The 15,528-nt window shown below is 43.4% G+C and overlaps 1 protein-coding gene across 3 annotated transcripts in view; it reads left to right on the top strand.

Annotated features, from left to right (window-relative positions):
• The first annotated feature begins 3,314 nt into the window (after nt 1–3,314).
• Nucleotides 3,315–15,528, top strand: part of LOC132395679 (cytoplasmic dynein 1 intermediate chain 1) — a 205,188-nt gene continuing 192,974 nt past the window's right edge. The window contains exon 1 of one of the 3 annotated variants that reach the window (XM_059972584.1): nt 3,315–3,461. The gene's annotated coding sequence lies outside the window, so the exon portion shown is untranslated. The remainder of the gene's footprint in view (nt 3,462–15,528) is intronic. The other 2 variants (XM_059972585.1, XM_059972583.1) reach the window with 2 other exon arrangements.

The raw sequence follows: 15,528 nt of genomic DNA, 5'->3' as shown, positions 1-15,528 counted from the left end.
TGCATACACTTGCTGGCACTGTATCCCATCTGCCACCTCTTTGCCCATTCTCCCAATTTGTCTGTCTTTCCCTGGCTCTCCTACTTCCTCAACAATACCTGTCACTCCACCTATCTTCGTATCTTGTGCAAACCTAGCCACAAATCTAACATTTCTGTCATCCAAGTCATTGACATACAACATAAAAAGAAGTGACCTCTGAGGTTAATGTATGAGTAGACCACAGGAGGGTGAACCCACGAAAAGCATCCGGCTCAGATGGGGTACCTGAGCCAGTACTATAGACCTGTGCAGATCATCTGGCTGGAGTGTTCACTGTGATCTTTACCCTCTCGCTTGCGCAGTGTATGGTACCCACCTCCTTCAAGTAGGTTGCAACTACACCGGCACCCATGAAGAGTGTGATACCCTGCCTTAGTGATTATCACCCAGTAGCATTTACATCCACAGTGATGAAGTGTTTTGAGAGGTTGGTGATGAAACATATCAACTCCTGCCTGAGAAGAGACTTGAATCCACTCCACTTTGCCTGCTGGAGCAAGAGGTCCACAGCAGATGCCAAATCTGGAACTTCTGGACAGCCAAGATGCATACATCTCAATGTTCTTTATTGACTATAGCTCAGCATTCAATACCATCATCCCCTCAAAACTGATCAATAAGCTTCAAGACCTTGACCTCAATACCCCCTTGTGCAGTTGCACCCTCAATTTCCTCCCAGTCAGTTCGAATTGGTAACAACATCTCCTCCACAATCTCCATCAGCACAGGTACACCATAAGGCTGTGTGCTCAGTCCCCTGCTCTACTCAGTTTACATTTAACAGTGGCTAATCATAGCTCCAACGCCATATTCAATTTTGCTGATGACACTACGGCTGTAGGCTGAATCAAAGGTAGTGCTGAATCATCTTTAAGTTCCCAAGTGTTATTATTTTAGAGGACCTGTCCTGGCCCTGTATGTATATTAACTGGTTGCATCACAGTCTGGTTTGGAAACACCAATGCCTTTGAATGGAAAATCCATAGTGGATATAGCACAGTCCATCATGGTAAAGCCCTCCCCACCAATGAACACATCTACATGGAGCACTGGTGTAGGAAAGCAGTATCAATCATCAGGGACCCGAACCATCCAGGACATGCTCTCTTTTTGTTGCTGCCATCAAGAAGGTTGTACAGGAGCCTCGGGACTCACACCATCATGTTCAGGAACAGTTACCACTCCTCAAATATAAAGCTCTTGAACCAAAATGGATAACATCATTCAACTTCACACCCCAGCATTGAAGTGCCCCCCACAACCTATGGACTTACTTTCACGGGCTCTCTATCTCATGTTCTTGATACTTATTGCTGATTTATTTATTATTATTGTTTCTTCTTTTCTATTTGCAATGTTTGTTGTCTTATGCAGTCTGGTTGAACACCCCAGTTAGGTGGTCTTTCATTGATTCTGTTGCGGTTATTTTCTACAGACTTATTGAGTATCTCCCCAAGAAAATGAATCTCAGGGTTGTATATGATGATATATATGTACACTCATAATAAATGTGATTTTAACTTTGACCCCTGTGGAACTGCCAATGATTTCTCACTCACCTATTTGGATATTACATGTTTACTTTCTCTCATGGTTAACTTTTAATATATTATGGTTCTTAAGATTTGAGATAATGTACTTTGTAAATATGTTGTTCCTTGCTAATGATGTTATTATATCATTATGGTTTACACATTTGATTTTACAATGGTAAAAGACTTACCAGGAGGAGAAGATGGCTACCCCTGGGGAACGCCCTACTCCTGACAACTTCTTTTACTTATGCTGTTGTAATTTATTCAAAACTGGTACTGGCCCCCAAGACATACAAAGCATTGTATTGTTACAAGGTAGAACTATTTGGAAAGTGTTTTGTTATTCGCTTACTATTTGAACATAGGTATATATTGTGTTTGTGGTACTCCAACACTGTAACAAACAGGACCACTAGGCCTATTAATACTGTTATTTGTGTTACACTTAATGTTACAAGAAATATCTGTATATTTGGTTGACAAAATCCAACTGGATATGGGCTGTCAATCCTGACAGATGGATATGGTACACCCTCCCTTTAGTGACGGTATCCATACCTATATATATATCAGATAGGGCTCATGATTTTTGTTTAAGTTTAGAACTTTGCGGTAAGCAAACCCAATATCATGACAATCTGTTAAACAAAACCTCAACTTTACAATGTTCATACTTGCTTAAGAACTGCCCCTTGTTCTTGTCACCTCCCAACCTCTGCAGCCTCCTCTATAATCCACTGTGATCTCCACATCACTGTTTTAGCCTTCTGCGAATTTCCATTGTTAATAGCTGCATTATTTGTTGCTGTAGCCTTATGATCTAGAATTCCGTCTTTACAATTATCTACCTCTTTGTCACTACTTATGACCCTTTTCTTCAATAAAGTAATTGGATATAATATCTCGTTATATTTCCTAATGTGGTTTGAATGTCACAGATCGTATCGGTTTCTTGAGACATTTAATACCTCAAAAATGTTATCCGAGTACAAGTTGTTAGCTAAGGTATTGATTAGGAGCATGCTGAAAAGTAAGTGTCTCAGTCCGTAACTGTAAAACTAACGTAAGAATCTGGCTCCTTACTGTGAGAAAAATGCTGACTTAATTGTTTGAGAATGTAATGTTCTCACTGGAAGATATAAACTATTGTACCACCAGGAAACCGTTTGTGTTCTTATGGGAAGAAATTTGGGAAGCTAAAAACTAAGATGTAATTTTTGTTTCTGTTCACTCTGGTAACTTATCTCTGTCATGTTGACTGCTGCTGTTCTCAAAAACCTGTTGTGGGCGACAGGTGCTGCAGCTCACATAATTAGCTCAGTGAGCGTAATCAGTTTTACTTGCACTGCTGCCGTATAAAGTTTGCATGTTTCCTCTGTGACTAAATGGGTTTTTTTTATAGTCTCCTTACAGATCAATACACAAAACGAATCATAATTCATTTTATTACCAACAAAGTATGAAATACATTCCACTGTAACACACAGCATTTTGATTTCTTCTTCCAAAACAAGACGGCTACCATTTTTTTTTCAATTCAAAATTGTATGGTTTTTGAACTTTTGCTTTAAATTATTCCTGAAGCCAGCAGTAAATTCCCGGTGAGAAGCACGTGCTCGCGATGGCTCCCCGCGGCGCGCGGCCGCTCCCATCCGCTGATTGGCCGGCAGCTGCACCTCGGCAACAATAGACCGGGGCGCAGCCGTGGAAGGGCTTCTTGTATCATTGCGGTGTGATGCCCATGCGCGCCATCTGACTGCCGACAGACCGAGAGGGAGGGGTCAGGCTCTGCATCCTTCTCAATTTATTTATTCCAGCATCATTTCAGCAGGAAATGCCCTGTTATTCATCCAGTACAATTTTAAGTGAGTTGGGTTAAAATAGGTAAGGTAATATGTATTTGAATCTTGCTGTATCATCGTGATTTTTCTTGCCCATCCCTTACTCATAATTCATTTCATTATCCTTTTGATTGTTTTGTTTAGAGTAGCCGAGGTTATTTAAGAAACTGCGTGTGTCTGGCCTTGTTTTGTGTTGCGCTATGGTCTTTTGCATTTCCCAGCCTATATATTGCTATGTTTGCAGTATCTGACACCTTCTGTATTTTACTACTTCTCTGTCTTTTCCACCAGTTTTAACAATTGAATGCATATAGGCGAAAGTGTAAGTTTTTCAGATTGCAATGAAACCACTTTGTCTGTAAATGTCATCCTCCCCCCCCCCCCCCCACCCTTGTCCGTGGATAAGTGCAGGAGTGGCTATCTAACGCCCATAATCAAAGAAAACACCCTGATCCAAAATACCATTTCATTCCCCTTGTATGTGTGTACTAGAATAGCCAATATAATTAATGTCCCTTTCCAATTTACTTGACAAATCAGAAGCCATTTTGTTTAATATTTTGAAAGGAAATCTTTAGTTTTATCAAAAAAGGAACCAAATATCTCTGAGATAAAAATAATTTGAATCTTTGGGTATTAATTAGTGACTGACGTGAAGTGTTGATGGATGAGTCAAATGCCATTGTAATTGAAGTTAGCTTTCCAAAAGCCTTTGACAAGGTATTGAATGAGATTTCTTCTTCCCTTGAGGCGAAGAAGAAAGGGTGGGTTGAATAAAAACTTGTATCTAGACAAAATATTTGTGAGAAAGCCTGAGATATGAGACCAAATGTTGGAATCTGGAGCAAGAAACAAGCTGCTGTAGGCCAAGTGAACCATCTTGATCTGAAATGTTGACTGTCCATTTCCCTTCAGAAACAAATAATCTGAGCGGTTATTGCAGTGCACCTTAAAAACTGGATACAGTAAAACTCCAGTTGCTTTGTTGGACTGGTAAATTTTCCAAATTATTCAATGTTGGTATTAATGCTGGGGATGAAATGTTACAGTTCTGAGGAGATGAGACTGGATAAGCTGGGCTCGTTTGTTTGGTGTGGAGGAGGCTGAGAAGGGAGCTGAAGAAGGTATAAGCAAATTGATAGACACAGATGGGGGTAAATCATGAGTTTTTCACATGGCAGTAGCCTCTGAAGCCAGAGGACACAGGTAAGTAGTGAGAGATTTAATGGGATCAGAAGATTTTTTTAATGCCCCAGTTTCCCCCACAGACATTACAATCTGGTATACATTGAGAAGGTGAAGAAGGAAGGTAAACCACAACATTTAAGAAGCATCTGGGTGAGACCTGAATTGCCAGTGCATTAATATTGGTAAATGAGATTAGTATTGAGAGGTACTTGATAGCTGGCCAGATGTCATAAGCAGAAGAGCCTGTTTTCTGTGAAATTTAAGTTTTTTAGATGTCATGGAGTCTTATAAAATTTCCAGTAACTAGTAGATATTCAGTGAGTGAGTCACGGTATGTTTCAAGGAGCCTGGGAAACATCGCTAGGAGATCCGGGAGCTGAATCATTTGGATTTCTAAATAATCAGATACCAGGTTACAGGAGCTTTATAAAGGGTTGAAATAATGTTCACCCCTAAAGCTAATGTTGTATGTCTGGTGTTAGCATTGTAGTTAAATTACTGTAGTAATAGAGTCCTGGATTGTTGATCAGATCTGTAGAATCTCACTACAACCATTCAAAATAACTGAATTGGAAATTTAAAAAAAATTAAGATCTTAGCCACAGTATCTTGAAGTGTTTGGTTAGTTATCTGTGGTTTATTAATGTTACTCAGGATAGGAAATCTGCAGGCCTTGCCCATTCAGAGGAGTATCTAACTCCAGCACATCAGCGTAGTTCACTAGTTAAGGCCACCTCAGTCGATGGTAATTAACTATGGAAATAGATGCAGGCATTCTGAGTGGCATTCACGTGTTATTAACAATTTAAAAAAACTACCTTTTGTCATACTGCTTCTGAAACAGGGAAACTTGCATAGAGAAGGGCACAATGTGATTTGGTATATTTTAGTGGGTTTTAAGTTCTTTTGAAAGAATTATGTAGTTGTGTGATGCAGTTTTGAGTTGAAGAGCAGTAATAGAGGAATGAAATACAGTAAGTATGAAACCTAAAACAGTAGGTTGCAAATGAGATGTCATGGTGTTTAAACAACTCAATGCACCAATTCGACCACACCTTTGTAACATTTGCTACAGTAGAAAGAAGGTATTTGAGCCAGAATAGTTTAGAACAGCCTTTCTCAACTTTTTTGCCCTAGAGGCACCCTTGAAATAATTTTCAGATCTCAGGGAATAAATTCCCTGCATAAAAATCTGTCTACAGCTCACGGTATATTAGTGTGATCAGTGAGTTATAGATATAATAATCCAAAAATAGTTGTCAATGTTCTTTTGCGTGGAAAATGAATTTTTAGCCAACCTTTCTTGGGGAAAAAACAGGTAGTTTAGCTTACATTTCTTGAAATTAATCTCTTTTCATAAATTTTATAAACTCACAAGGCAAACAATTTTTCCATTCTGGGTCAAACTTGAGATAAGCACCTTCAACTGAAATGAGACAATTTCTATTCTTGCTCTTGTTAAACAAAGAAAAATACTTGCCCACACATGTAACAAGTTGAAAACTGCAGCAAGATATTCATTGCTTTTCCATGAATTGCAGGATCCTCTTCTTGCGCAGAAATCCAGAACTTGTCCGGGGTAGGTCACTGTCTCATCTTGAGTGCACGATCAGGCTGCAGCTCACAAAGTTCTTCTTAAAGTCAAGGTCTCAGACTGAGGGGAAGATTCAGAGAAAAGGTCCCTCACCCGATCATACAATTGTGTTGAAAAGGAGGAAAAATGTTCAGTTTTGTTCTGCAGTTCTTCAATAAGACTCAAGACTTTATGATCCTTTCTCACTATCAAGCCCAAGCAGCAGTGGAAGCATTTCAAGATTTCCTTTTGCAACGTGATTTTTCCAAAGATTCACTTTCCTTTTAAATCCATAAAACTTAGGCAGTTTTTATAGTACTGTAGAGGTACCTAATTTGTTACTCAGTTAAATGATAGTTTCCCTTTATTATACTTCTATTTTCATGAAACTTCAGCTCATTGGGGCAGCTGATTAATTGGGCAAAACGTACTGGTCCCGATGTGCCCCAATAAACCAGAATCCGCTGTATAATTTTAAAAAAAACTAGTAGTGCAAATTGAGAACAAAATAGTGAAGTCGTGTTTATGGGCTTGTGGCCTGTTCAGAATTGAATGTTGTACCTGATAATACTATATTCCTGCTACTGTTCAGACATGAAAGACTTCGGATACCAGATTCTACAGCGATAAACATTCTGCTGAAGAAACTCAGTGTGTCGAGTAGCAGCTGTGGAGGGAAAAGAACTGGCAGCATTTTGGGTCAAATCCTGCATCAGGGCTGATTGGATGAGTGGAGAGGGGAAATAGTTGGAGTAAAAAAGAGTAGTGAGAGGGGACCAGAGGTGATTGGTGGCGTGAGAGGAAGGATGGGGAGACCGGGCTAGATAGGGCAGTGGGAGGGGCAGAGTTGGGAGATGATGCAAATGGGTGATAAATAGAGGCAGACTAAGAAGGACAAATGGAGCCAGGTGGGGAACAGGAAGAGTGAAGGTGGAGACATTGGGGGGGGGGGGAAGGGGGGGTTTGTGTGGTGATAAGTTGAAACAGACTACCAGTGCTTGTGTCTGATCATTAAGTAAGATCATAGTGGGAGCCATTGGAGGAGAGACGAAAGGCAGATGCAGTCAGAACCCATTTGGATGGTGGAGGGAGGGTTTGGGGGGGAAGAACTGCTAAATGAAATGTGGGTGTTAAGTGGATGGAACTAAGGGAAAGCGTGATGACACTGGTGAATTCTGGGGGGTGGAAATGTTAGGGAAAGGGACAAAAGTGGATTTGAGGTGGGGGTGGGAGGGAACACCAATTTTGACAGTAACCTGAAATTAGAAAATCTGATGTTCGTGCATTGGTTTGTGGACTACCCAGGTGGAATGAGGTATCATCCTTCTAGTTTGTGGTGGGTCTCATACTGACAGTTGACGAGGCTGACGATGATCAAGTCAGTGGGAAGGTGAATTTAAGCTGCATGAAACTGGCAGCTTAGGATTGCCATTGCAGATAGACACACAGGCTTTGTAAATTGATCACCTGGTTTGTGCTGATGGTCATGTCAAGATCATCAACTGCAGTAGACGAGATTGGAGTAAATACACATGAATCTTTGCCTGACCTGGAAAGGCTGCTTAGATCCCTGAATTGTAACTATGAACCGAATCACTGGAGAGATAATACTGGTGATATAAAAAACCTTTGTTGATCAAAACAAGTAGGCATTCTCTAGTAGATCCTTTCAAACTTTGCTGAACTCCAAGTACGTTAAGTTTTTATACTGTTAATTCAAGTAATTGGATACAATTTCAGTGGTTGCACTGACATTGTTCAATATTTTGTGTGTGACAAATGATTCAGTTGAATTGGGTTTTTATAACAGGTGTACTTGGTAACTGACAGCACACCTCTGAATACTCAAACACCTTTTCTGGGCAAAGTAATGCACACAGTTGGTAAAAGCTTCAGAGGATTGAGAACCCAGACACCCAAACTTAGTATTGTGAGAGCTAACTTTGAGTATAAAAATATCCCAGTTACTAATGGAGAGCAAATACGATAATGATCATGTTTCATATAGTAAATGACAAAGTCAGGCTGGTTTGGAAGCTGCTTTGAACTTGGTCACCGTGATGGATTCGTGAAAGGGTGTATCACCCTGAGGGGGGGGGGGGGGAGGGCATGTGAGTGGCTACAGTGCTCTGAACTTTTAAAAATGTTAACATTACTGCAAAATTTTTGCACTGTATTCTTTAGTGTATGCAGTGGATTCCATTCATTGGGCCATTAGTTAATCTGCTTATCTGGAGACTGTTGAGGAACAGTTTCTGACTGGTGTTAGTTGTGGGCACGTTGTGTGGCCATTAGACACTACACCGTGCTCAAAGCAAACAGTCTCTGTATTTGTGTTTTAAAAAGCAGTGACCTTTGTCACTGATAGTTAGCGAGTAATAAGCCGGAAGATGATTCACAACTGTTTCTGTCACTGCGGCTTCAAACACTCAGGCTTGGAGATGCCAGAAACGGCCAGGAGTGAAAATGAAATAATTTTTGCTACTTAAGCAAATTAAGAGCTATGAACAATTTGAATGATACAAGAGAATGAAGGTTTGGAAGATACAACAGTTGAAAGCATTGTTTGAAGGCATTCCACTGTCTGAACAAGGTGTCAGCACTGATTATGTTCATTTACAGTTAAGTAAAAGAACATGTCAGTGTACACTGAATGAACTTCTCTGTCGATAACTATTAAGAACAAATATACCATTTTATAGAACTGTATTAGTTTCAGTATGTTCTAATTTGTTCTGTATTTCATTTAAATACATAATCAGTTAATTTTTCATTTTTATATATGTAAAGAGAGTTTCTTCTTTTTGTTAACTAGCAGGAATGCTAATTTACTGATAACGAGAATGGTATTCCTTTGTAAACCAAATGGGGATTAATGTTCTTTCTTCTGAGTCTGTAAGCTTTTGTTGACGGGTTTTTGGGCAGATCGGCGCGAGGGGGTCGAGAGAGAGGACGTAATGCTGTAAATTGGGCGAGGATCGGACCCCAAAGGGGGGTCTGAGGCCGGGAGATTCTCCGAGGGGGGGGGGGGGGGGGATGAAGCTAGATGTGCTTGGTTGACCACTCGGAGGGTCCTGAGCTGTTTGGAGAGTCGAGGAGTTTGGAGGGTCCTGAGCTGCGAGTCGAGGAGTTCGGAGGGTCCTGAGCTGCTAGTCGAGGAGTTCGGAGGGGATCGAATGGTGGCCAGAAGACTTCAGTAATTGAGCTCCAACGGCTGTGCACGAAGTGGTTTGGACTTTGATAAGTTTGGTGCCTTTTCTTTAATTTTCTCTTCATATATACTGTATCATTATTAATCACTTAGTTATAGTAAACTTTATAAATTGTACTCATTTAATCGCATATGGTGTCTGTTTTTGGGTGAGGCAGGGACATCACACAGCATCCCCACCAGCTGATTACCCAGTTTGGCGGGGCCGAAGGCTGCTCCCCCTAGACAAGAACGAGCCGAGCGAGCCTGAGGCGACCCAGGGAGTTACAATGTGGGGGCTCGTCCGGGATTGATTTCTGTGGAAGCTGTGTGATCACCCTATTTAAATTGTGTCTGCGGCGAAGAGCTGGTGTGCCTTTGTGGGTGTGCGATTGCTGGTTATCGCTGCGTGTGTGTTGGGTGGGGTGGCTGCTGTTGGTAGCCTGGAGGTCGTTGTTCGAGTTCCGACTAGTGCTGAAGAAATGGTGGTGGGACCATGGGTTGTCCGTACTGTTTGGAGAGTGAGGAGTGACAGGTTGGGATGTTTCAGCAGTGGTGGGCTCCGCCCGGTTATTGGAATAATGTCCAGCCCTAAAGGGGTGGAGGCGTGGGCGGAGTGGACCCCTCAGTTGTTGGGTGAGTGGCAGTGCTTGGCTGAGGGAAAGCGACAGGGACGGGTTGAAAGTTTGAGTAGGCGGGCTGGTGACTTTGTTAGAACTGTCAGGCGCAATTACCTCGAAGTGACCACTGCCAGTTCTGGGAAAGTGTGGGAAAATGCGTGTGGTTCGACTGGAAGTCAAATGCTGCAGCTGGGGGGCTTATCATATCCGTGGCAGGAGATTGGTGGGAAGTTTTTAGGGTATCCCTTTTTGCCTAGGGGGGCAGATAAATTGCTTGTGGTGCCAAGGGGATCTGTCATGGGGATCAGTTGTTCCGTTGATTCGAGAGGTGTCGGGAAACTGAGAGGAGGCCCAGTGGGGGAACGGCTTGGGGTCTCTGGGGGAGCATGGTCCCAGCAATGTACCAACGAACTCCCGAAAGGAGCAGACCCTATTCCTGAAGGCTTAGAGGGGCCATGCGCACAGATGTTGTTATGGATCGATGGAAGTCAAGTTAAAGCCATCCTCGGCACCGGGGCGCCGGTTAAGTTGCTGTACATTTTGTTTTATAACCGTTATTGGAAGCATTTACTCTTGACAACATTGAGGACACTGGAGATTCGGGGTACCAGTGCCGGTGATTATCCAGACAACGGTTGTTGGTCAGTGAAAATGGAGTTCTTAGAGGCAAATGTGGAGGAGACTGAGGTTCGTGAATCGTTAATGCTGATGTGTCCGGACCCTGTTGAGACGGGCAGCGTTTCTGTTCTGGAGAGAACCAATATCCTGCTGGTGCGCTTGGGGGCCTGCCCGGAGGAGGCGGGTGAGCGCTGTTTGGAGGCATTGTCGATGCACCCAGAGTTTCAAGCTGCTTGTGCAGACGTGTGTAGCAGCATTGGGCTGATACCGAATTCAAACAAGAGCCAGTGGTGGTACGGCCTGGGGGAAGTATCTGAGGGTGAGACCCTCTTAGTGGACGCTGCGAAATACCACGAGGGAAGGGAGTTGACTGCTGAAGACACCTCGGAGAGAGAGAGGTTGCGGCGACTGGCCCCTACAGCCGTGGAAGACGAAGGCAGCGTGTGTGTGGATTGTATTGCGTTGAAGAGGCGCACTGTCAGTGACCAGAATATGGCCCTGAGGGCCAGAGAGGCGATGGCCTATCTGAGTGGTGCGATGTGGTTTAAGGTGCTGGATCTGAGGAGTGGATGTTGCCAGATCCTGATGAGTGGGGCCGACAAGGAGAAGACGGCCGTTATAAATACCCTAGGAGTCTTCCGGTCCGAAAAGATGCCACAGGGCATATCTGGAGCCCTTGCAACCTTCCTGCGGGGCAGGTGGAAGACCATAGGGGATGTGGAGGCGTTTGGAGTTTTGGTGTATGTGGATGATCTCTTGGTATTTGGATTTGCCTCAGGAGAATATGAAGTGAGGTCGTTGCAGGAGCAGCTGAGAACTACCGAGTTAAAGTGTTTTCTGGACAAGTGCCAGGGCTGGCGAAGGTCGCAGCTCGTGAGTGACTGTCTCTACAGAATCAAGTTTGAAATGAAGACGGAGAGACTGGAGAAAGTGATCTGGAACCATTCGGAAGACTTACAAGTTGGAGAGAATGAAGAAAGTTGTCTGACTGAGGGTAATAGCAAACTGAGAACCCGGAGAGGGGAGTTTGGGGTGGTGAAGAAATTACAGACAAATCTCAGAAGAGAGAAGCGGAAGTTTGAAGGGAACCTGAAGATGACCATCGACAGTTCAAATGAAGTGCAAAACCTGAAAGTTGATCTGGAAGAAGTCATGAGGAAGAAAAAGCTGGAGAGAAGTGCAGTGAATACTGAACAGGAGGCTGAAGAGACTGCGGGAGCAGTGCAGGCCACGTGTTTCCATTTGGAGAAGATCAAACAGCAGCTACCGATCGCAGAAATGAGGAAGAATACAGATTCGATGGATGATGTGCTGGATGTGTGGTACATGCTGCCTTTTGCTGACTTTCTCTCGATAGAGGAAGAGACCTTTGGCCCTTCTCCCATTGAGTCAGGTGTACCAGGGAGGGTTAGCTGTGTGCACTGTGGGGCATGAGTGAGAGGTTGAGAAAGGAGTTGGTAGTGGGCCCAAGGTATCCCCAGTTGTGTCTGAGCCTGAAGGGTTTAGGTGAGGGGGTACGGAGGTCTCAGAAGGGTTAGGGAACTCCCAGATAGTTGGCCTAAGTAGCGCCTGAAAAACAGGGCGTGAGGTTTACTGTGTGGGGAGGAGATGTCACTGTTTGTGCTTGGGTTACGGTGTGTTGGCAGGAAAGGTGGCGAGTTATTTAGTAGTCATGAGGACATGACTTTTATTTGGTGGAGGGAGAGTAAAGAGGGTTTCTTCTTTTTGTTAACTAGCAGGAATGCTAATTTACTGATAACGAGAATGGTATTCCTTTGTAAACCAAATGGGGATTAATGTTCTTTCTTCTGAGTCTGTAAGCTTTTGTTGACGGGTTTTTGGGCAGATCGGTGCGAGGGGGTCGAGAGAGAGGATGTAATGCTGTAAATTGGGCGAGGATCGGACCCCAAAGGGGGGTCTGAGGCCGGGAGATTCTCCGAGGGGGGGGGGGATGAAGCTAGATGTGCTTGGTTGACCACTCGGAGGGTCCTGAGCTGTTTGGAGAGTCGAGGGGTTCGGAGGGTCCTGAGCTGCGAGTCGAGGAGTTTGGAGGGTCCTGAGCTGCGAGTCGAGGAGTTCGGAGGGGATCGAATGGTGGCCAGAAGACTTCAGCAATTGAGCTCCAACGGCTGTGCACGAAGTGGTTTGGACTTTGATAAGTTTGGCGCCTTTTCTTTAATTTTCTCTTCATATATACTGTATCGTTATTAATCACTTGGTTATAGTAACCTTTATAAATTGTACTCATTTAATCGCATATGGTGTACTGTCTGTTTTTGGGCGAGGCGGGGACATCACACAGCATCCACACCAGCTGATTACCCAGTTTGGCGGGGCCGAAGGCTGCTCCCCCTAGACAAGAACGAGCCGAGCGAGCCTGAGGCGACCCAGGGAGTTACATATACCTTTTCAAATATTTCCATGAAACCTGCTAATTGGGACATCCGCTTATTAGGAGCAAAATGTACTGGTCCTGATGTGTCCCAGTTAACTGGAATCCACTGAATTAATACAATTGTTTCAAGTACAGTAGTTTTGTAAAAAAAAAGATCTACATCAATACTATCTCTGCCTTGTTGCTTTAAGATACAAACTATAAGTTAAATTTAAATACTGGTAGATTCTGATTAATTGGGACACAATGGGATTGCATTTTGGCCCAATTAAGCGGCTGCCTCAGTCAGCCAAAGTTGCTCAGAAATATTTTTAAAATGAAAGACAAACTACCATTTAGCGGAGTTACAAATTATGTATTTGAATGAAATACAGAACAAATTAGAACACTGCCAATATTGCCACAGTGCTGTAAATCTTAGTTCTTAATAGTTACTGGTGGAGGAATTCATCTGGTGTACAGTGCCGTGTTCTTTTGAGTGACGAAATGAAAAATCAGTGCAGACACATGATGAAAATGGTTGTCCGTTATTTGCAATAACGAGAGGAGATGTGTAGGAGAGTTTTTAAAGTGGAATGGCAGAAGTTAAGGAGAGTTCTGTGCTGGACTGGTCTGTTCTCTTCCACTTCATGCACATCTGCCCTCACCCCATTCTCCTGCCACCACACTAGGGTTCCTCTTGTCCTCACCTACCACCCCACCTGCCTTGCAGATCCAAATTCTCCGTAATTTCTATCATCTCCGAAAGGATCCCGCCACCAAGCATCTCCTTTCCTTCCCACTGCTCTCACTTTCCGCAGACCCTCTTGTCCACTCATCCTATTCCACTGATCTCCCTTTTGGTACTTATCCTTATAAGTGCAATAAGTGCTACACCTGCCCCTACACCTCCTCCCTGCCATTCACGGTCTCAATCAGTCCTTCCTGGTGAGGAGACACTTCACCTGCAAGTCTGTTGGGGTACTGTATCTGGTGCTCCCAATGTGGCCTCCTGTATATTGGTGAGACGAGCACCCACACTCTGTCCACCAGTAAAAACAGGATCTTCCAGTGGCCACCCATTTTAATTCTACTTCCCATTCTGACATGTCAGTTCCTGGCCTCCTCTACAGCCATGATGAGGGCACACTCAGGTTGGAGGAACAACACCTGAAATTACATATAAGACACCTCCAACCTGATGGCAAGAACAACAATTTCTTGAACTTTAGGTAACTGCCCCCCCCCCCCCCACCCTCCACTTTCACCATTCCCCATTCCTGTTTCCTTCTCTCACCTTATCTCCTTACCTGCCCATCATTTCCTTCTGGTTCTCCTCCCCCTATTTTTTCCATGGTCTTCTACCCTCTCCTATCAAATTCTCCATTCTCCAGCCCCTTATCTCTTTCACCAATCAACTTCCCAGCTCTTTACTTCATCCCCTCCCCCTCTCCCACTTTCACCAATCACCTGCCACCATGTACATCTTTCTCCCCTCCCTTCATCTTATTCTGACTTCTTCCCTGAATTTCCAGTCCCAATGAAGGGTCTCGGTCTGAAACGTCGACTGTTTACTCTCTTCCAAAGGTGCTGCCTGGGCTGCAGAGTTCCTCTAGCATTTTGTATATATATATGTTGCTTTGAAAATATGGCTGATTCTTTCCGCACTCTCTTCCCTTTGCAAATTAAGAATTCATCTGAAAATTTCTTTTGGCAAAGCCCAGTGATCTCGAATTCAGCCTTTCTGAGCTCCTCCACTGAGAGACAGACTTGACCGATCTGTCCTTTGGTCTTCTCCATCTCTCTCTTTCTCTCCAAAGAATACCCTTGTTGTTCTTCATCCAAGTCAGACTGAGTAGGAGCGATGTTCAACTGCTTCCTCCCTGACAAAGAAACAAGAGCAGGTTCTTAACTCCAAGAATCCAGGCCATTGTCATCCTCAAATGGGTCTAGACAAGAAGTGATGGAAAATCCATGTTACTGTGTCCTCTTCAATCTGCCTGGCATTCATTATAACACTTGATTCCAGATAATCTACCAGAAGTTCTCCAGAACAATTGGGATTCACAAGCCATTTTCTTTGTCTGAAGAAGACGTTGAGGCATGACACCCTTGTCTCATTCTTCTAGAGGTTATATCTGCCAGGTTACTTGGAAGTTCTTACATCCCTCCATTGAGATGTTTGAGAGACCTTAAGAATTTCTGAAACCATTTGCAACAAAGGTTCAGAACCGGGAAGTTTGATTCCTGATATATTTCGGCACTGAAGTACTATTGGTCAAAAACACTGAGTTGTAAAACTTCCTCCACAATGTGTCTATACAGCATGCCATTGTAGTAGCAGTCAGCTCCATACGAAGGATAGAAACGACAGACAGACATACTTTACTGATGACGAAGGAAATTGGGTTTCGCCACAGTCGCACCGACTAAGAATAGTGTAGAAATATAGCAATATAAAACCACAAATAATTAAATAATAGTATGTAAGTTATTCCAAGTGGAAGTAAGTCCAGGACCAGCCTATTGGCTCAGGCTGTCTGACAC

This window comes from Hypanus sabinus, chromosome 6, assembly GCF_030144855.1.
Source record: "Hypanus sabinus isolate sHypSab1 chromosome 6, sHypSab1.hap1, whole genome shotgun sequence".
In the NCBI taxonomy this organism is placed as follows: domain Eukaryota; kingdom Metazoa; phylum Chordata; class Chondrichthyes; order Myliobatiformes; family Dasyatidae; genus Hypanus; species Hypanus sabinus.
This window is presented reverse-complemented; position numbering and strand designations above follow the sequence as displayed.